This window comes from Oncorhynchus mykiss, chromosome 4, assembly GCF_057628025.1.
Source record: "Oncorhynchus mykiss isolate SJ-2025 chromosome 4, ASM5762802v1, whole genome shotgun sequence".
NCBI classification, from domain to species: domain Eukaryota; kingdom Metazoa; phylum Chordata; class Actinopteri; order Salmoniformes; family Salmonidae; genus Oncorhynchus; species Oncorhynchus mykiss.
The window spans coordinates 75,050,001-75,071,418 of record NC_143025.1 but is presented as its reverse complement, the minus strand read 5'-3'; the positions used below and the strand labels follow the sequence as shown (position 1 = coordinate 75,071,418).

Below are 21,418 nucleotides of genomic sequence, written 5' to 3'. Positions count from 1 at the left end.
CCAGTGTTTTACTTGCTATATAGTATTTACTTTGCCACCATGGCCTCTTTTTGCCTTTACCGCCTTTATCTCACCACATTTGCTCACATCGTATATAGACTTGTTTATACTGTATTATTGACTGTATGTTTGTTTTACTCCATGTGTAACTCTGTGTCGTTGTATGTGTCGAACTGCTTTGCTTTATCTTAGCCAGGTCGCAATTGTAAATAAGAACTTGTTCTCAACTTGCCTACCTGGTTAAATAAAGGTGAAATAAAAATAAATAAATAAATAAAATATACAAAAGTAGGTGGACAAAGTAGTGGATTTAGCTATTTCAGCCACTCCCATTGCTGACAGGTGTATACAATCGAGCACACAGCCATGCAATCTCTATAGACAAATACTGGCAGTAGAACGGCCTTACTGAAAAGCTCAGTGACATTCAACGTGGCACTGTCATAGGATGCCACCTTTCCAACAAGTCAGTTCGTCAATTTATGCCCTGCTAGAGCTGCCGCAGTCACCTGTAAGTGCTGTTATTGTGAAATGAAAATGCCTAGGAGCAACAACGGCTCAGCCGCGAAGTGGTAAGCCACACAGGCTCCCAGAAAAGGATCTCCGAGTGCTGAACTGCGTAGAGCTTAGCAATTGTCTGTCCTTGGTTGCAACACTCACTACCGAGTTCCAAAATGCCTCTGGAAGCAACGTCAGCACAAGAACTGTTCGTCGGGAGCTTCATGAAATGGGTTTCCATGGCCCATCGAACACACAAGTCTAAGATTACCATGCACAATTCCAAGTGTCGGCTGGAGTGGTGTAAAGCTCGCCGCCATTGGACTCTAAATAAGTGGAAACGTGTTCTCTAGAGTGATGAATCACTCTTCACCATCTGGCTCTCCGACTGATGAATCTGGGTTTGGCGGATGTCAGGTGATTGCTGCCTGTCACAATGCATAGTGCCAACTGTAAAGTTTGGTGGAGGAGGAATAATGGTCTGGGGCTGTTTTTCATGGTTCGGGTGAAGGGAAATCTTAACCATACAGCATACAATGACATTCTAGAGGATTCTGTGCTTCCTAATTTCCTAACAGTTTTGGGAAGGCCCTTTCCTGTTTCAGCATGACAATACCCCCACGCACAAAGGGAGAAGAAAATGACTAGCCTGCACAGAGCCCTTACTTCAACCCCATCGAACACCTTTGGGATGAATTGGAACGCAGACTGTGAGCCAGGCCTAATCGCCCAACATCAGTACCCGACCTCACTAATGCTCTTGTGGCTAAACGGAAGCAAGTCCCCGCAGCAATGTTCCAACATCTAGTGGAAAGCCTTCCCAGAAGTGTGGAGGCTGTTGTGGCAGCAAAGGTGGGGCCAACTCCATATTAATGCCCATGATTTTGGAATGAGATGTTTGACGAGCAGGTGCCCACATACTTTTGGTCATGTAGTGTGTATGAAACCATCAATATGAGGAACATATCGGATACCCTGTTCCTCTACACATTCTCTCTGCTGTATGGTGGAACCACATAATATACAGTAGTTGTTTCTTGGGTTCTTTGTTTTCTTCCTTTCACTAGATGCCAAGTTCAGATACCTGCAGGCTGATTGTCATTCAATACACCTCTCCTCCCGGCTCCTTCTCTGCAGGCCCCTAAAGATCTTCAGAGCGCGTCTAACAGTCAAACACACATCCTGGACTCCTCTGACACCAAAGTCAACCGAGACTCCCTCCTGCAGGTCTCCTGTGGACTGACCCTGTACCCATACGCTTCAGACACAGCCAGCCATGCAGAAAGACAGAGAGAGATAGAGAGACAGAGAGAGAGATAACGAAATAAAGAAATAAAGAAAGAAAGAAAGAAAGAAAGAAAGAAAGAAAGAAGAGAGGGTGAAGAATAGAGAGTGAGAGGGAGAGAGACTCACTGGACTGTACATATGGCCTCACCTATATGTAGGGAGTCTGTCAGAGAGAATAACAAAGGGAGGGAAGCCAAGAAGACATAGGGCTACAGTAGTTTAGGCTACATCATTCATGGAGAAAGCCCTTCTCCACAATCTGACAATCAACCTGCATTGATTACAATCGTATTACACATACTTGATTAAAATAGTCCAATCAGAACAGATCCGCCAGGCAGATAGAGCCCGTCATTAAAGAAACACAATCTATTACCCATCAACCCCAGCAGCACTAGCAGCAGCATCTGCCCAGTGCTATAACACACTGACTACAGCTAATTGGATGCATCTCTAACACAAAGACATAAATGGTCTTGTTGAGATTTAAGATTTAAGAGCAGGGAAGTTGGCTTCTGTCTGATAGGTCAGAGTGTGTGTGTGTGTGTGTGTGTGTGTGTGTGTGTGAGTGTGTGTGTGTGTGTGTGTGTGTGTGTGTGTGTGTGTGTGTGTGTGTGTGTGTGTGTGTGTGCATCAGACACCTTTCCATCCAGACAGACGGTCTGAAGTCTTAGAGACACAAAGCCAGGGGTGTAAAGTAAAGACATCTGTCTGTGTGTGTGTGTGTGTGTGTGTGTGTGTGTGTGTGTGTATGGGGGGGTGTAAATATTAGGACAGTGGTGGTGAGATTAATCTGTGGATTATACAGCAGATGGTATGTGGACTAGAGGTTGACACGGGAGTGAAAATGTTTTTTTTTCCTGTCAATTTCTTTCCCAGTAGTGTCCCGATCCCGCAACAGTTCTGTAACCCTGACAACTTTTACTGTCCTGTCCAGTTAAAAATCACTCCCGTCTGTCCCGTGCTAATTTTTACGCATAGAATTCATAAATAACTTCCTCATTAGCTGCTCTTCTCTGTCTGCCCCCTCCCCTGCACTCTGCTGCGTGTGTGTTTCCATAGCAATGGCCTCATTTAGCCTTCTGCTTTTCTTTGCCTGCCCAGCTGATAAAGGCCTATTATAGTTTGTTGAATAAGACTGAAGAACACATGTTACTGTTGGGAGAAGGAGGGGCAGGGGAAAAAAAACACACAAAACAATAATCAAATCAAATCAACATTTATTGATTGCGTACAGTTTTTCAGAGGTTATAGCATGTTTCTAGTTCAAACAGTGCAGCAATATCTAGCAATACATTAACAATAATACTATATTTAGAAAAGAAAAGACATTAAGACATTAGAACAAGCACTGCTTATAACACAACAATAATTCCTGTACTGCCTGTTCCTGTTGACTGTTGATCCTGCCCCGTCCTGTCCCGAACACGACTCTAGAATTTCACTCCCACTCCTGTTTCTGTGTCAACGTCTAATGTGGAGGATTCATGATCAAACGTACATATCGTGGCAGTCTATCTCTCTCTCTCTATCTCTCTCTCTCTATCTATCTCTCTCTCTCTCTCCTTCTTTCTCCCTTCCTCCCACCCTCACTCTCTCTCTCTCTCTCTCTTCCTCCCACCCCCCCCCTCTCTCTCTTTCTCTCTTACTTCCAGCCTCTCTCTCTCTCTTTCTCTCTTTCTTCCTTCCACCCTCTCTTTCTCTCTCTCTCTTTCTTCCTTCCACCTTCTCTCTCTCTCTTTCTTCCTTCCACCCTCTCTCTCTCTCTTTCTTCCTTCCACCCTCTCTCTTTTTCTCTCTCTCTCTCTCTCTCTCTCTTTCTTCCTTCCACCCTCTCTCTCTCTCTCTCTCTCTCTCTCTCTTTCTTCCTTCCACCCTCTCGCTCTCTCTCTCTCTCTTTCTTCCTTCCACCCTCTCTCTCTCTCTCTCTCTCTCTTTCTTCCTTCCACCCTCTCTCTCTCTCTCCCTCTCTCTCTCTCTCTCTCCCACCCTCTCTCTCTTCCTTCCACCCTCTCTCTCACTCTCTCTCTTCAAAAACTAACCAAGTAAAATAAAATCCTAATTTGGCAGTAAATTGTCAACCTTGGCTTTATAACCTGTTCAAGCAGCACACTCTAGGTGGCTGTGTGCACTATTTCAGTTTGCTTACGACTCATTGTAGTAGTAGAAGAAGAAAATGGACTACTTCAAAATGGAGATGATTCAATGGAGCTGCCCATGTTGTCACAGACGCCATAATGGGGCATACACAATATTGCGCCCTCTAACTATCTCTATGGTCTTAATACATTTGACAAAAATAAACATTGTCCCACAGCCAGCTATTAGAAGTGTATTACAGGAATTTGTGTGGCAATGTGGTGAATAGTGGTGGTGATACACACCCAATGTGACTTAGCAAAACTGCAATTAGCTGTGATTTTCTGCATTCTTACCTGGTATTTATCTGTAGTGTATACATGCACTGTTGACTTGTAAAGAATGCCATTTTGCTTACTGTTGCATCTGAAAATAACCCACTGGCCGTCGGTGCCAACTTCCTGTTCATTCCAGCTACACCCATGCTATAAATAGTCTGGAGACAGAGAGAACCATCTAAAGCTGTACTATACTGTACTGAGCTTAGATCTACCTGGCTGGGACAACACCCTAGTTTAGTGTAAACTTGAAGCGATGACTCGTTGATAGAGGTTCACTATCTGATGGTGTGTCTCACTGGATCTATCAATATATGATCACTACCTCAACCTCTGGGACCTGTGGACTCTAGCCTCCTCGTCTTCCTCCTCATCTTCCTCTTCTTCCTCCTCGTCTTCCTCTTCTTCCTCCTCCCCTTCCTCCTCCTCCTCCTATTCCTTGGTGCTTCTGCATCTGTCACAGCCTCAGAGCAGATGTTCCTATGGGAAGAGGCAACAGGCAGACACCCTCCCCTTTACCACCCTAATAGCACCTTAATAACACCCCACCACCTCCCCCTCCCCTTTACCACCCTAATAGCACCTTAATAACACCCCACCACCTCCCCCTCCCCTTTACCACTCTAATAACACCTTAATAACACCCCACCACCTCCCCCTCCCCTTTACCACTCTAATAACACCTTAATAACACCCCACCACCTCCCCCTCCCCTTTACCACTCTAATAACACCTTAATAACACCCCACCACCTCCCCCTCCCCTTTACCACTCTAATAGCACCTTAATAACACCCCACCACCTCCCCCTCCCCTTTATATCTGCTGCATTACCTCTCATCTATAGACTATTAGGTAAGATAACAGAGGGAGGGGCTCTGATACCTGACTGCTGTGTTGGAGCTGAACACACACACCAGTTGACCGTGTAGTGGGAGGAGACTGATGGTGAATGGATGGAACAACAATGTTGCTGGGTGATAAATACCACAATAACCACGCCCACAAAATCAGGGTCTGGGGCCCTTGGCCTAGAGCCACATCAGCCTGCTGTTATGTTGAGGAGAAAAATCATAATGAGCATCAGCCATGCCATTCATCTTAGAGGGGGCAGTCCACCCCCCGTCATAGAGCCAGGTGGTGACCAGACAGGACAAGGTCAGAGGTCATGTTTTACCAGGCAGAGATGGATCTGACACTGTCCACAGGGATGGAGACAGATTCCAGGTCTATAGAGCATTAGACTAGAATAAAATCGAAAAGAACAGCATTTTAAAAACCCACGTTTACCAGTGCCAACTCTCACTGATACCTCTTAGTAAACTGAGAACACACTGTAGGTTCATATCTAAACGGGAATTATACAGTTTGTGTTTGTGTGTGTGTGTGTGTGTGTCCCAGACACAGGGATAGACTAGTGGATGATTGGACCATCTGGTAGATGACCCAATGTCATTTGGTGTAATGTACTTATTGACAAACAGCCAAACGAGCGTTACTGTAATCCAGCCCTGAGACTGGGATTCAGTCTGGTGCATTACAACAGCTAAGATATTTAATAATAGGAACACAGTACAAACACACACAGACAGTAAATGGCAGATATAGACCAACCTGTCAGGATTTGAGAAGGAAAAGCCTGTAGTCAGACCATAGTACCTAGAGATCTCCATCCCTCTATCCCCCTCTCTCTCACTGCTCTAGTACAAAGATCAGATCTGCCAGTGATTACCTTGCTGTGATCCTGGCTAGAGAGATAGATAGAGGGACACAGGAGGGATATAGCCACTGCACCAGCACTCTCACAAGCACATGGTCAGATACGCACGCACGCACGCACACACACACACAATCACACACGCACACACACACACACACACACACACACACACACACACACACACACACACACACACACACACACACACACACACACACACACACACACACACACACACACACACACACACACACACACACACACACACACACACACACTCACACACACACACACACACACACACCAGGCTAATGTCATTGTATAGTGCAAATGGGTCACCTCTAGTTGAATGGGTATTTGAAATTGTATTGATCACTCTCAATGCTACGCAATCTGGTGTTAGAAAAAAGAATGTGTCCATGTGTTTTCTTCCCCTTCTTTATCAAAGCTAAATTCACAGTTTGAAATGTCAAACTATAATCTTTGCAAAGAATTCTCGCCATCTTTCTCAATCTCAGAAACAAACACATTTATACTTGCACAACGTATGCACGCACACACTTTCTCTGTCTCTAGTGAAAGCAGCTCTGACTCTGTCCACCTCACATGCCCAGAGATACAAAACAGCTTTCCTTCTTCCCTCAGCTGATTAGCAGGGTGGTAAAAGGATCACAGTGATCCCCAGTCTATCCCTGGCTGGTTTCACATCAACAGGCTGTTCAAAATGATGTTTTTGTTAGCAAGCAGCTCTGCCTCTGGCCCCATGGCTAATCCAGGCTGATATGTAATCCTAAAATGAACTTTCCATCACCTCCCTACCGCACTGCTAGGGGGAAGAGAGAGGAGATACAGGAGGGTTGGCTGAAACGAGCTAGGATCCTCAATCAGCCAATCAGAGCTGGAGTTTACAGTGGTGAAGGGAAGGCTTCTGGGACATCTCCAGGCCCAAGGAAGAGCCATGGGCAGTAGCATACTGATCGCCAGTATCAAGGCCGGTAGCAATCTGCTGTACTAACGAGATGTAAACATTGCGCAAGAGACTGAGAAAATGCATTATTCATTGTATAATGTTGTTCATTTGCACAAGATCCAATATATGGAATGCCTACTGCTAAGACTGCTGGAATTTGCTCTTACTGTGTCAGATCAAGTGATTCTTACATAAAGCTAGGTCTGTTCACAGAGGCACAGTAGTAGTCTCAGTCATAATGAACGTTACTCTTAATCTGCATCTCAAATAGGAAGTACACAGGTGACAGAGAGAGAGGGAGAGGAGAGAGAGGGAGAGGAGAGAAAGGGAGAGAAGAGAGAGGGAGAGGAGAGAGAGGGAGAGAAGAGAGAGGGAGAGGAGAGAGAAGGAGAGGAGAGAGAGGGAGAGGAGAGAGATGGAGAGGAGAGAGAAGGAGAGGAGAGAGAGGGAGAGGGAGAGGAGAGCGAGGGAGAGGAGAGGAAAGAGAGGAACTGAGAGAAGGAGAGCAATTACTGAGACAAAAAAGCAGAGCATTTCAATAAACACGGGCGTCTTTTTCACTTCCACACTGACAGCCACACAACCAGACAGACGCTAGCGGCTGCTCTCTTCCCCTCTGAGATGATTTACTACCAGAGCTCTGAGTTCTGTGCTCTGCATGCCAACAAACCAGACATGGCACAACTGGAATACAAAATCTATATCTAACATACCCCATGATATTAGGTATTCCTCTACTGCACAGAAGAGGATGGGGATGGAGACAGGGGGTTTAGACTGAATACCTGTTCTTTTCTCCCCTTCTCCCCGTCTCCCTGGCTTTCAGACAGTTTAAACTCTCCCTCCTCCCTCTCCCCCCGTCACTCAGATAATTTGAAGCTTCCTCTCTCCCTAACTTCCACACTCTGTATATCCCTCTCTCCCCCGTCTCCCTCCCTCTCTCCGAGGCTCTCAGACAGTTAGAAGTTGGGCCGTGACTCTTCGATGGATCCACTTAACTGTAATGGATCGACCCTGCAGCTGGATTATTCTGAGGCCCACCGATACCAGGCATGATGCATCCCAAGGTTTTAAACTTTCCATCATTATACAGAAATATACACTGAGTGTACAAAACATTCAGAACACTTTCCTAATATTGATTTGCCTCTACACCTCTACAAGGTGTCAAAAGTGTTCCATAGGGATGCCGGCACATGTTGACTTGAATGCTTCCCACAAGTCTGTCAAGTTGGCTGGATGTCGTTTGGGTGGTGGACCAATTCAGTGTTGAGTGTGCCATTCAGCACACATACTGTACACAATCCAAGTCTCAACTGTCTCAAGGCATACAAATAATTATTTAAGTGGATTCAAGTGGATTTAACAAGTAACATCAATAAAGGATCATAACATTCACCTGGATTCACCTGGTCAGTCTATGTCATGGAAAGAGCAGGTGTTCTTAGTGTTTTGTACACTCAGTGTACACTGTAGTCTTTTCTGCCCTGAGCATATTGCATTGCAGGCTTGCTTGTTGAAAATAGTGATTTAAAGAAGGCACAACCATCAGTATTTCTCTCCTCGTTATTTGCTATAATTTGCAGAACGGAAATCAGCACGCATGGATCTTAACACGCCTATGTCCGCATGAGATTTAGACATAAACCCAGGGCTCAATTTGTTTTTTACGCATGGCATGGTAACAGCTGTTCTCCGACGTTGCATCAATCAACCCATCCTCTGGAGCAAGGAACCTTAATCCTGCCTTAATACCGACAGACACGGTATCTTTCTCCTTGAGGAACACTTACGCAACGTCAAGATGTTTCATCGCTCACAGAACGTCAAGACAACGTTCCTGACAATTTTCAACACTCAAACAACGCCAAGACTAGTCCTCTGAATGTAGTTATTTTGTATTCTCTTACAATGCCTATATGTTTTTATAAGCACAACCTGAACACCCACATAGTCTATTTCTGTAGGTTGACTTGACCCTATGTTACATTGTGTTTACATATTGTCACACCCTGACCATAGTTTGCTTTGTTTGTTTCTATGTTTTGGTTGGTCAGGGTGTGAGCTGGGTGGGCATTCTATGTTACATGTCTAGTTTGTCTAGTTCTATGTTTGGCCTGATATGGTTCTCAATCAGAGGCAGGTGTTAGTCATTGTCTCTGATTGGGAACCATATTTAGGTAGCCTGTTTGGTGTTGGGTTTTGTGGGTGATTGTCCTTAGTGTCCTTTGTCTGTTGTGTGTATGTGCACCAGTATTAGGCTGTTTGGTGTTGGGTTTTGTGGGTGATTGTCCTTAGTGTCCTTTGTCTGTTGTGTGTATGTGCACCAGTATTAGGCTGTTTGGTGTTGGGTTTTGTGGGTGATTGTCCTTAGTGTCCTTATGTCCTTGTTCTGTGTGTATGTGCACCAATATTAGGCTGTTTGGTGTTGGGTTTTGTGGGTGATTGTCCTTAGTGTCTTGATGTCCTTGTTCTGTGTGTATGTGCACCAGTATTAGGCTGTTTGGTGTTGGGTTTTGTGGGTGATTGTCCTTAGTGTCTTGATGTCCTTGTTCTGTGTCTATGTGCACCAGTATGAGGCTGTTTCGGTTTTCGTTACGTTTATTGTTTTGTAGTTTTTGTATTGGATTCGTGTTGCTTCAGTTTCATTAAACATGGATCGCAATAGCCACGCCGCATTTTGGTCTGACTCTCTTTCACATACAGAAAACCGTGACAATCACCCACCTTGACAGGACCAAGCGGCGTGGTAACGGGCAACAGCAACAGCAGCGCAAAGAGGAATGGACATGGGAGGATGTATTGGACGGCAAGGGTTGCTACACATGGGAGGAGATCCTGGCGGGAAGGGATCGCCTTCCATGGGAACAGGTGGAGGCCTCTAGGAGAGCAGAGGCAGCCGGAGAGAGGAGCCGGCGATATGAGGGAACACGGCTGGCAAGGAAGCCCGAGAGGCAGCCCCAAAAATGTATTGGGGGGGGGCACACAGGAGGTGTGGCGAAGCCAGGAAGGAGACCTGCGCCAACTTCCTGTGCTTACCGGGGGGCTGGAGAGACCGGGCAGGTACCGTGTTATGCTGTGAAGCGCACGGTGTCCCCAGTGCGGGTGCACAGCCCGGTGCGGTACATTCCAGCTCTGCGTATCGGCTGGGCTAGAGTGGGCATCGAGCCAAGTGCCATGAAGCCGGCTCTACGCATCTGGTCCCCAGTGCGTCTCCTTGGGCCGGCTTACATGGCACCAGCCTTGCGTACGGTGTCCCTGGTTCGCCTGCATAGCCCAGTGCGGGCTATTCCACCTCGCCGCACTGGCAGGGCGACCGGGACCATTCAACCGGGTAAGGTTGGGCAGGCTCGGTGCTCAAGAGCTCCAGTGCGCCTGCACGGTCCGGTCTATCCGTCACCACCTCCACGCACCAGCCCTCCGGTGGCAGCCCCCCGCACCAGGCTGTCTCTCCGGCGCATCCTTACAGGTGCTCCCGCCTGCCCAGCGCCGCCTGAGCCACCCGTCTGGGTGGGCATCTGTCCGCGGTGGCGGCTCTGGTGCTGGACGTGGCCCCCACTTCACCGTAGTCCTAGTCCCCCACCTTGTCCGCTTCCGTGGCCTTCTCACCATGGCAACTCTTCTCAATGGACAGAGGGGCGGCAGCTAGGGACAGAGGGGCGGCTTTTGAAAGCAAAAGTCTAACTGAAAACATTATTGGCACTGTTGAATTCAGCTAGGACTGATGGTTTGGTTAGCTAAACTAGCAAGTCTGTCAAGTTTATCTAGTAAACGTGCTAGCTACTGTACTTCAGTGGATGTTGAACACATTTCTGGCGGCAAATGTGTTAAATTATAGCAATGGTATTAAAGGGATAATCAGCTTGGGGCTCCATGCGTTCTCTAGAAAATAATGCAACTCCGTGGAAGGTCAGTTCCACTCCGCTAGCGCGTCATAGAACACACCTTCCACATCGTTCATTATTTTCTATAGTACGCATAGCACCTCGTTGATTGGCCCTTAAATATCACATGACTGTCTGTATGTAACGTTAGGCTGTCATGTGGTGATTATAGAACCATGCAGTGCTTGAGACAGCTGAGCACATTCGCTCTCCTGGACCACAGTCCTGTTCTCACACTGTCCTCTGTGTTAGAGTTACCATTAGAGATGGAACACCCTATAATCCCCTTTAAACCAGGGTTTACAGGCACTTTGGTGCAGAGGAAGTACCAACTGGAGAAGGGTGTTCTCAGCCTAGCACTGAGGCCCCTGAAACATGAGAGTTGTGTCTGAGATGGCACCCTATTCCCGGTATAGTCCCGGTATACTTTTGACACCAAAAGCATTTCAGACTATGGAGTCAGACAAAGGAAAAGTTCCACATTGCAATAGGACTTTTTCTGAACAACAATTAACAGTTATTAGTTTGTACGCCATGTGACTAGCTACATTTCTCCTAGAAAGTCTGACTCTGACTCTTCACCAGTGTTGTAGTGATTTCCGTTCACGGTGAGTAAAGTAACACTCCCTCAACTTTCAATGTATTGCTCCGCAAAAGGTGGGTAAACCCTTGTGCCAAATAACGGCATTTATTTGCGTTTATCCTCCACTACACCACTGCTCATCACATACTGTAATGGGAGCTGAGAGACAACGGTTCTATTTATAATGACGAGTAGGAGGGGTCCCTCCACCACATGCTATACACGCTTTCATTTAAAACACACACACACACGCACACGCACACGCACACGCACGCACACACACTCACACAAAGCTTTAATAATACAAGTCTGGGAAGCTTGAGGAATATGTCCAGGCAAGCAGAAATACTCCACAGCAAGACCAATAACTAATCCTGAATGCAAATAGTCAGGGCTATTCAGGTTACATTGCTGCTCTTTGATAACAGTCTGCTATTACTATGTACAAGCCAGTCCTAGAATAGCTGTGTGACCACAGGCAAAGTAGTAGCCCGGAGTAGGAGAGCAGAGGGATAATTTATTTCCATGGGTCAGGCAGCTTATGTTAGGGAGTTCCCAAACCTGTTTACATTAAATTGCTCTAATTTTTCCTCACTACAATTTCCTTGATTGTAGTTGATGGTCTGCTATGAATTTGCTGCGGGAATTTTCTTGATTAACAGGATGACAAAGCCATCTCTCTCGAATCACTTAAATATCATGGATTCCCATTGCCCTCTCTCTCTCTTCATTACCCTGTTTGTATCCATCTTGATTCTAGTGGTGGGTGAAATGTCAGCTCTCATTATATATAATTGTGATTACACCACAGCTAAGTGCCCTTTGAAATGTTCTCAGTGAGTCCAAGAGGTTTGGTGAGAACACCAATTTTCCATCACCATTTCGGTGTTGTCTGCCTGCAATGTCAATTCAGTCTAAAATCTCTCACCAGCACCCTCACAAAGCAGTGTTCTAGGAGAATATAGGATGAGTTTAACTTGTCTTATTAATCCTTTCTTTCTAGCCATGCCACAGCTCCCACCCCAGTGGTTCACCCTAGCCATGTTTATCCCTGATTCAACAGGCCAGAGTGACTTACTTGTCTGGTCCCATCGCTATTCACTGAACCCTTCTCTTTGTGTGGTAATAAGACTAGACCATGGTGTCTGTTTAACCCTGCCCACAGCCCAACTTACAGTAGTGATACATGGGCCTGGCCTGCTGCATGACGTTCCCATTGAGTAGGCCTAAATCGCAGCAGCCCCAGGAACATAGACTCCTCTGGCCCAATCAGCGGGGACTCACTTTAAACCCCATCCATTACACAGACAACGGAGTAATGGCTGAGAGCTCCCTGGTGCTCTCCAATGGGGAGTTATGGATGGGCCTCACATAGGGCCACCCAGGAGCCATACAGCCACCAACCTCTACTTCAGCTGATTAATAGCAATCAATACTCTATTATTGGCTGTGGAATACCGGTTGGCTGTGTCATGGTCTAGGGCACCATGCAAGGAGAGAGGGGGGGGGGGACATTGCGTCACACACAGTCAGAACAGGCTGCCATCTGCCGTTGTCCCGGAGATGGGAGGAACTCCTGCAGCCCACCTGTACCTTGTCACATGAGCAAACCCTTGATCGTGGAAGATGTGACTCAACAGCCCTCTCTTCTCTCCTCTCTTCCCTATTTTCCTCACACTCAAAATGCACAAAAGAGAGAGCTGATTGAAAATGTTCAGTTCCAAACAACTATTCTAACACGATGTGATAGCATCAGCTCCTGTGGATAGGAGCCAATTGTACAGGTTATTTCTGGTAGATATTGTCTCTGGCATACCTGAAAAAGGACTTCTTTACAGGCTGCACCCGGTAACACAAAAGAAAGACCATGAAGAGATCTGTTTCCCCTTATCAGTAGATAGAGCAGTAATAGTAGCATAGTGGTGTGTGTGTGTGTGTGAGTGTGCTTGCTTGCATGCATTCCAGTCTGTGTGGATCCATGCCCAGTATGTGTGTGTGTTTGTGTGTGCATGCTCGAGAGTCTAGCTTATATCCCTCTAAACTATGTTTGATTCTTCCAGGCAGGCCTCAGAACATAACAGATCACTGAGGCTAAGTGCTTCGTGGCTGGGAAGCAGCATGCTCACTGCTTAGGGCCAGCCTGGTAGAACTGTCACACTAATAGGCTCTGTAGGAAGGAAAGGACATGGAATCATGGGAAACACTGCTGATCAGATCAGACCTTCTTCTGTGCTCTGCAGCATCTGCCTGACATCCTGATGTCCATATATCACTAATGGCACACTATATTCCCTATATAGTTCTCTAATTGTGACCAATATACTGTAATTATGGCCTCTCTCTGCCCTGATTTCTGGTCAGACAGAAATAAACTGTCCGTGCTATAAATCACATGCCTATTAGGTAGTGTGTGTGTGTCTGTGTATGTGTGTGTGTGTGTCAATGAGTGTGTCTCTGATGCTGTCACTGAGGGGACATTAGCTAGCTACTATTGCTGGAAAGGAGATGAGGGTTAATGGGTAATGAGGTGATCTGAGACAGCAGAAAGAAGCACTGTCTGCTGTCATCTTGCACCAGATAATGATGATGATGGTATTCTAGTGCAGTTGTTGGATGTCATTACATTTAAATGGGAGCAGTGTCATCAGTATCAATCGCATGGATAATAAAAACAAATGGAAGCCCATGAGTTCCGTCTCCTTCCCTTCATTAGGTCTGTGCCAATCTGGTCCTGTTTGAATCATGCCACTTCCTCCTATGAATATAGAGTTTTGCCTAGCCGAATAACACAAAGCTTGAGCAAACCAAGGCAATCTCAAGTGCTGGTTTCCAAACTCACTGAAACTATGACATGACTATCATGACTGAAGATAGCAAATAGAATGGAACATGTTATTTCTGTGCAATTAACTATGAAAACAATCCCAGCGTGGCTTATTATACTGTACATGGCTAAGAGATACGATCTGAAAGCCTTGAGTCTTCAGATGCTCGGCACTCAACAACTTAGCTAAACTCTATCTAGTCATTAACCCTGGCACTCTACTAGTGTCTGGTACAAACATGATTAGCGATATCTTTCTGCTTTTTAGGACCCGGAAGTGTTAGTGAGAGCAGGAAGGAGACAGACGAGAGCTGTATGTGTGTGTGTGTGTGTGTGTGTGTGTGTGTGTGTGTGTGTGTGTGTGTGTGTGTGTGTGTGTGTGTGTGTGTGTGTGTGTGTGTACACAGAGTGGCGGGCGGTGCTGCAGTGAATATGTACAGCCAGAGAGAGCAAATGGCAAGAGACTCTGCTGTCCCTGCTGTCAGGCTCATTTGCTCCCAGCAGGGTCTTCAATTACCAATGATTAAAAACCCTTTGGTGTCCAGCTAGTATCTGCTTAAGTGGAGGAACTCTACATCTGGGAGAGTGTGAGCGATGTGGTGCCTAATATTTTGATTTATACACTCTGCAACGTATTAATCACATTTACTAACCCAAGGGTTGGATTAACACAATGCGAAGGACTTGATGATATGGGGAACCAGAGTTAGTTGTAGCGGCACCAAAGTTAGCTGTAGAGGCACCAAAGTTAGCTGTATAGGCACCAGAGTTAGCTGTATAGGCACCAGAGTTAGCTGTAGAGGCACCATAGTTAGCTGTAGAGGCACCAGAGTTAGCTGTAGAGACACCAGAGTTCGCTGTAGAGACACCAGAGTTAGCTGTAGAGACACCAGAGTTAGCTGTAGAGGCACCAGAGTTAGCTGTAGAGGCAGAAGAGTTAGCTGTAGCGGCACAGAGTTAGCAGCAGCAGCACCAGAGTGAGTGGCACCAGAGTTAGCTGTAGAGGCACCAACGTTAGCTGTAGAGGCACCAGAGATAGCTGTAGCAGCACCAGAGTTAGTGGCACCAGATTTAGCTGTATAGGCATTAGAGTTAGCTGTAGAGGCATCAGAGTTGCCCTGCACCAGAGTTAGCTGTAGAGGCACAATAGTTAGCTGTAGAGGCACAAAAGTTAGCTGTAGAGGCACCAGAGTTAGCTGTAGAGGCAGAAGAGTTAGCTGTAGAGAAACCAGAATTAGCTGTAGAGGCAGAAGAGTTAGCTGTAGAGGCACCAGAGTTAGTGGCACCAGAGTTAGCTGTAGAGGCACCAACATTAGCTGTAGAGGCACCAGAGTTAGCTGTAGAGGCAGAAGAGTTAGCTGTAGAGGCACCAGAGTTAGCTTTAGAGGCAGAAGAGTTAGCTGTAGCGGCACAGAGTTAGCTGCAGCAGCACCAGAGTTAGTGGCACCAGAGTTAGCTGTAGAGGCACCAACGTTAGCTGTAGAGGCACCAGAGTTATCTGTAGAGGCAGAAGAGTTAGCTGTAGTATCCCAGTGTTAGCTGTAGCGGCACCAGAGTTAGTGGCACCAGAGTGAGGTGTAGAGGCACCAGAGTTAGCAGTAGAGGTACCAGAGATAGCTGTAGCAGCACCAGAGTTAGTGGCACCAGATTTAGCTGTAGAGGCACAAGAGTTAGCTGTAGAGGCATCAGAGTTAGCTGTAGAGGCATCAGAGTTAGCTGTAGAGGCACCAGAGATAGCTGTAGCAGCACCAGAGTTAGTGGCATCAGATTTAGCTGTAGAGGCACCAGAGTTAGCGGCACCAGAGTTAGCTGTAGAGGCACCAGAGTTAGCGGCACTAGAGTTAGCTGTAGAGACACCAGAGTTAGTGACAACAGAGTTAGTTGTAGCAGCACCAAAGTTAGCTGTAGAGGCACCACAGTTAGCTGTAGAGGCACCAGAGTTAGCGGCATCAGAGTTAGCTGTATAGGCACCAAAATTAGCTGTAGAGGCACCAGAGTTAGCTGTAGAGGCACCCGAGTTAGCTGTAGAGGCACCAGAGTTAGCTGTAGAGGCACCAGAGATAGCTGTAGCAGCACCAGAGTTAGTGGCACCAGATTTAGCTGTATAGGCATTAGAGTTAGCTGTAGAGGCATCAGAGTTGCCCTGCACCAGAGTTAGCTGTAGAGGCACAAGAGTTAGCTGTAGAGGCACAAAAGTTAGCTGTAGAGGCACCAGAGTTAGCTGTAGAGGCAGAAGAGTTAGCTGTAGAGGCACCAGAGTTAGTGGCACCAGAGTTAGCTGTAGAGGCACCAACATTAGCTGTAGAGGCACCAGAGTTAGCTGTAGAGGCAGAAGAGTTAGCTGTAGAGGCACCAGAGTTAGCTTTAGAGGCAGAAGAGTTAGCTGTAGCGGCACAGAGTTAGCTGCAGCAGCACCAGAGTTAGTGGCACCAGAGTTAGCTGTAGAGGCACCAACGTTAGCTGTAGAGGCACCAGAGTTATCTGTAGAGGCAGAAGAGTTAACTGTAGTATCCCAGTGTTAGCTGTAGCGGCACCAGAGTTAGTGGCACCAGAGTGAGGTGTAGAGGCACCAGAGTTAGCAGTAGAGGCACCAGAGATAGCTGTAGCAGCACCAGAGTTAGTGGCACCAGATTTAGCTGTAGAGGCACAAGAGTTAGCTGTAGAGGCATCAGAGTTAGCTGTAGAGGTACCAGAGATAGCTGTAGCAGCACCAGAGTTAGTGGCATCAGATTTAGCTGTAGAGGCACCAGAGTTAGCGGCACCAGAGTTAGCTGTAGAGGCACAAGAGTTAGCTGTACAGGCACAAGAGTTAGCTGTAGAGGCATCAGAGCTAGCTGTAGAGGCACCAGAGTTAGCGGCACCAGAGTTAGCTGTAGAGACACCAGAGTTAGTGACAACAGAGTTAGTTGTAGCAGCACCAAAGTTAGCTGTAGAGGCACCACAGTTAGCTGTAGAGGCACCAGAGTTAGCGGCATCAGAGTTAGCTGTATAGGCACCAAAATTAGCTGTAGAGGCACCAGAGTTAGCTGTAGAGGCACCCGAGTTAGCTGTAGAGGCACCAGAGTTAGCTGTATAGGCACCAGAGTTTGCTGTATAGGCACCAGAGTTAGCTGTAGAGACACCAAAGTTAGCTTTAGAGGAACCAGTGATAGCGGCATCAGAGTTAGCTGTAGCGGCATCAGAGTTAGCTGTAGCGGCACCAGAGTTAGCTGTAGCGGCACCAGAGTTAGTGGCACCAGAGTGAGGTGTAGAGGCACCAGAGTTAGCAGTGGAGGCACCAGAGATAGCTGTAGCAGCACCAGAGTTAGTGGCACCAGATTTAGCTGTAGAGGCATCAGAGTTAGCTGTAGAGGCACCAGAGTTAGCAGCACCAGAGTTAGCTGTAGAGGCACAAGAGTTAGCTGTAGAGGCATCAGATTTAGCTGTAGAGGCACCGGAGTTAGCGGCACCAGAGTTAGCTGTAGAGGCACAAGAGTTAGCTGTAGCATCCCAGAGTTAGCTGTAGCGGCACCAGAGTTAGTGGCACCAGAGTGAGGTGTAGAGGTATCAGAGTTAGCTGTAGAGGCACCAGAGATAGCTGTAGCAGCACCAGAGTTAGTGGCACCAGATTTAGCTGTAGAGGCATCATAGTTAGCTGTAGAGGCACCAGAGTTAGCGGCATCAGAATTAGCTGTAGAGGCACAAGAGTTAGCTGTAGAGGCAGAAGAGTTAGCTGTAGAGGCACCGGAGTTAGCGGCACCAGAGTTAGCTGTAGAGACACCAGAGTTAGCGGCACCAGAGTTAGCTGTAGCATCCCAGAGTTAGCTGTAGCGGCACCAGAGTTAGTGGCACCAGAGTGAGGTGTAGAGGTATCAGAGTTAGCTGTAGAGGCACCAGAGATAGCTGTAGAGGCACCAGAGTTAGCTGTAGAGGCAGAAGAGTTAGCTGTAGAGGCAGAAGAGTTAGCTGTAGCTAAACCAGAGTTAGCTGTAGCTGCACCAGAGTTAGCTGTAGCTGCACCAGAGTTAGCTGTAGCTGCACCAGAGTTAGCTGTAGCTGCACCAGAGTTAGCTGTAGCGGCACCAGAGTTAGCTGTAGTGGCACCAGAGTTAGTGGCACCAGAGTGAGGCGTAGAGGCACCAGAGTTAGCTGTAGAGGCATCAGCGTTAGTGGCACCAGAGTGAGGTGTAGAGGCACCAGAGTTAGCTGTAGAGGCACCAGAGATAGCTGTAGCATCCCAGAGTTAGCTGTAGCGGCACCAGAGTTAGTGGCACCAGAGTGAGGTGTAGAGGCACCAGAGTTAGCTGTAGAAGCACCAGAGATCGCGGCACCAGAGTTAGTGGCACCAGATTTAGCTGTAGAGGCACAAGAGTTAGTTGTAGAAGCATCAGAGTTAGCTGTAGAGGCACCAGAGTTAGTGGAACCAGAGTGAGGGTGTAGAGGCACCAGAGTTAGCTGTAGAGGCACCAGAGATAGCTGTAGCAGCACCAGAGTTAGTGGCACCAGATTTAGCTGTAGAGGCACCAGAGTTGGTGGCACCAGAGTTAGCTGTAGAGGAACCAGAGTTAGCTGTAGAGACACCAGAGTTTGTGGCACCAGAGTTAGCTTTAGAGGCACCAGAGACAGCTGTAGCGGCACCAGAGTTAGGTGTAGCTGCACCAGAGTTAGCTGTAGCTGCACCAGAGTTAGCTGTAGCTGCACCAGAGTTAGCTGTAGCTGCACCAGAGTTAGCTGTAGAGGCACCAGAGTTAGCTGTAGAGGCACCAGAGTTAGTGGCATCAGAGTTAGCTTTAGAGGCACCAGAGACAGCTGTAGCTGCACCAGAGTTAGCTGTAGAAGGACCACAGTTAGCTGTAGCTAAACCAGAGTTAGCTGTAGCTGCACCAGAGTTAGCTGTAGCTGCACCAGAGTTAGCTGTAGCTGCACCAGAGTTAGTTGTAGCGGCACCAGAGTTAGCTGTAGCTGCACCAGAGTTAGTTGTAGCGGCACCAGAGTTAGCTGTAGCTGCACCAGAGTTAGCTGTAGAGGCACCAGAGTTAGCGGCATCAGAGTTAGCTTTAGAGGCACCAGAGACAGCTGCAGCGGTACCAGAGTTAGCTGTAGAGGCACCAGAGTTAGCTGTAGCTGCACCAGAGTTAGCTGTAGAAGGACCACAGTTAGCTGTAGCTAAACCAGAGTTAGCTGTAGCTGCACCAGAGTTAGCTGTAGCTGCACCAGAGTTAGCTGTAGCTGCACCAGAGTTAGTTGTAGCGGCACCAGAGTTAGCTGTAGCTGCACCAGAGTTAGTTGTAGCGGCACCAGAGTTAGCTGTAGCTGCACCAGAGTTAGCTGTAGAGGCACCAGAGTTAGTGGCATCAGAGTTAGCTTTAGAGGCACCAGAGACAGCTGTAGCGGTACCAGAGTTAGCTGTAGCGGCACCAGAGTTAGCTGTAGCTGCACCAGAGTTAGCTGTAGCTGCACCAGAGTTAACTGTAGCTGCACTAGAGTTAACTTCATTGCCAATTTACATCTGAGGTTCCTGGACTAAAAACAACTTATATAATAATACCAACCACACTAAACATGGGTTATAAAGTAACTACTATAATGGTAATGTCGGACAATACTAGATATAATACTAGTTACCATTCCCATTGAAGAGGAGCCTAGGTGTAAATATATTCAGAATGAAGTTGTGTTTATGCACGTGGTAGTCAGCAGGTCCGTCAGGAAGGAACGTTTTCCACACAACAGGAAGCCTGCGGCAATAAAAGCCAATAGCCTAATAGACTGAGACAGTCATAAATACAAAAACCAGGACAGAGCAACTCAATTTGACCACAGGACACATCTCTATTGGATTTGGAATCCAGAGAAAGCAGGCGCACAGCACCCATCCTTGGAGTCCTCTGTGTGTGTCTGTGCATTTATCTCACTCTAGTTCTCAACCCTGAGAGGATACATAGAGGACATAGTTCACAGATTAAATCATATCACAGGTCATCATGCACAGTACTACTGACATATTGTTTACAACAAAAATAGAATTTCATGCATTGGGAGAATAATGAATATCTGTGGTACTGTTTCAATAAGTACCTGCCTATTGGGTTCTATATGTATTTCTCCCTCCCTCCCTCCCTCCCTCCCTCCCTCCCTCCCTCCCTCCCTCCCTCCCTCCCTCCCTCCGTGTTGGCCTCTCTGCCCTCTTCTGATCTCACTGTGTGCTTGACACCTCTGTTTTCACAGACTCCAAGATGGAGACTGCTGCTAACAGGTGCTCTCTGCATAAATTTACATGAATACCACATACTGTACACCACCACTGTCAACCAGCACTGAAGTCCCAAATGCCTTTCAATGCAGCTACACTTTATCCTTCCAATTCAACAAGGCACAACCAGAAAGATTAGAACACACATTGGTGATGTATTCAGCTCTGTTTCATGATTCGACCTGGATTTCCAGGCTAGAAATGTACTGCTCTCATCAGGATTTCTCCGTGACTGATACAACATAAATAGTCCTGTCATGTGTTTTGCTGATCTGTGTCTGAGTCTTGTTTACAGTGACCTGCAGCTGTGCAAGATGGATTCCCTCCAGGCCCAATGAGATTAGAAGTGTCATGTCGCATCAGGAGGTGAAAAATATGACAAAGCAGAGAGAGAGAGTGGGCAAGGCTGTGGGAGATTAGACTGAGCGACGGCAGAGCAGAGTGTAGGCAACGGCTGAGAGCACCAGCGGAGCAAACAGAACTCTGACAAACACTAAACTGCCATATGTGGAGTATCGAGGGGTAACCTCTGCTTCTCAAGACGCATTTGAATGTCATGTTAGCGAAATAAATAAAGGTTAAGACAGGCGTTATAGAAAACGTGTGATTCTGCTCTGTCTCTCTCTCTCTTCCTCATTCTCTCCCTGGCTCTCTCTTCAGTGTATCCAGAGATGTACCTGATAAGACAGCAGAAAAGGAGAACATCCTCATTTTGGTTTCTAGTTTGGTGTAGATTTATCCTGCCGACTGGCTGAGTGTGGGGTCATCTCAAGCACAAGGCCTTGAGTCTTGGCCTGACAAAACTGCTGACGTTGTTTGTGGTAAGAGCAGGAGTGAGGCTGTTCCTATTCTTTAACACCGACTCAGAGCACCACTCATAAATGTTTTTGTGTGCTATCTATTGTAATAAAACATATACTGCTGCTAGTTGAAGATGGAATTTTGCCTACTTAATGACTTAATAACAATATGCAGTCTAGGCCTTCAGAACCCAATATCTAGAC

The 21,418-nt window shown here is 47.0% G+C and overlaps 1 protein-coding gene across 7 annotated transcripts in view; it reads right to left on the bottom strand.

Moving 5' to 3' along the window:
- sash1a (SAM and SH3 domain containing 1a) overlaps positions 1–21,418 on the bottom strand; it is a 290,257-nt gene that overhangs the window by 240,500 nt on the left and 28,339 nt on the right. The window lies entirely within an intron of this gene.